General features: G+C 47.7%; 1 pseudogene; it reads right to left on the reverse strand.

Moving 5' to 3' along the window:
- Positions 1-234: 234 nt before the first annotated feature.
- Positions 235-1,011, reverse strand: LOC106724111 (annotated as a pseudogene).
- Between the last annotated feature and the right edge of the window lie 356 nt (positions 1,012-1,367).

The raw sequence follows: 1,367 nt of genomic DNA on the forward strand, positions 1-1,367 counted from the left end.
TCTGTAAAATGAGAAGGCTGTGTGTGTAACTTTTGAGCTAAGGTCCTATTCAGCACCCATATTCTGGAAATCTGTGAGACATTTGATTATCAGTTAAACTAACTTAGCCACAAGAGACTATAAACCTTACAAACTTTTAGGGGTCCTGATTATATTTGTATCTAACTTGACAGGAAAAATAATTAAACTTGGCTTGACAAGAGAAAATCATTTTTTTTATATTTGCTCTCCTTTAGTTGTTAGTTACAAAATCTCGTTTTTTTTACTGGACTCAGAGGTAGAGGCTCTCAGAGAGGACAGTCTACGTCTCTTCACAATCTGTGCCTGGTGTTTTTCTTTGCCTCCTTCATTCTCTTAGCCAAAGGTTTAGCATATTCTGTGGCCTCTTCCTTGTTTTTCTTAGTACGTTGTTTCTTCAGAGCAATACGCCTGCGTTTGTGTTGCAGGACACGTGGAGTAAGAGGATGCTGGGTGCTCTGGTCCTAGGTTTCTTACCTCCTTTGTTTAGAGGCTTTCTCATCACATATTTGCAGACATCATCTTATTTAGAGAGATTGAAGAGTTTGCAGGTTCTGCTGGCTCTTTTGGGCCCCAGGCGACGAGGCACAGTGGTATCAGTGAGACCAGGAATATCTTTCTCCCCTTTTTTTACAATGACCACGTTGAAAACACTGAGATTGGTATCCACAATGCAACTCCGAACAGATTTGCATTTTCTCTCTTCAGTTCTCCTCAGTCTGTAACAGGAGTGCCCCTGACTCAGCAGCAGGCAGACTCAGCCATGGGTCAAGACACCCTGCTTCATGGGGAAACCTTGTTTGTCGTTCCCACCAGTGATTCGAACCACATAACCCTTCCATTCTTCACCCAGAGCCTCAGCAGCAACTTCTGAGGCCATACGCTTCTCATTAAAGGTATGAAATTTGTGTTCATCACCCACTTCAATGAGTTTCTGGCAGCCAGTGCCTGGGAAAGAGATGTTGAGCTTCATCCTGAAGCAGCCAACAGCCTCAGAGGTGCCATGAAAAAGAGCAAGAAAATAATTTTATGTACAAACTAGAGGCATGAAACTCGTCCACTGGGGGAAGGGTTCCTCGGCCCAGCCTGTGCCCTCTACAGTCCAGGAGCCCCATGATTGATTGCCCCAAGGAGGTAGGCCTCACCCACCCACCAGGGCTCCAGGATGGATCGGCCCTGCAGAGGGAGGCCCCGCCCACCTGCCGCAGCCCTTTGGTCGTTGGCCTGGGCCTCCCTCTGCAAGGCGATCATGGGGCAAAGGCCGGCCCCCAACCAATCACATCCCACTGGCCTTGGCTGACCCGGTGCCAGTGGGTGTCATAGCGTGGACATCCGGAAGGTTGTTCTGC

The sequence above is a fragment of the Myotis brandtii genome, unplaced genomic scaffold (genome assembly GCF_000412655.1).
Source record: "Myotis brandtii unplaced genomic scaffold, ASM41265v1 scaffold1171, whole genome shotgun sequence".
NCBI lineage: Eukaryota > Metazoa > Chordata > Mammalia > Chiroptera > Vespertilionidae > Myotis > Myotis brandtii.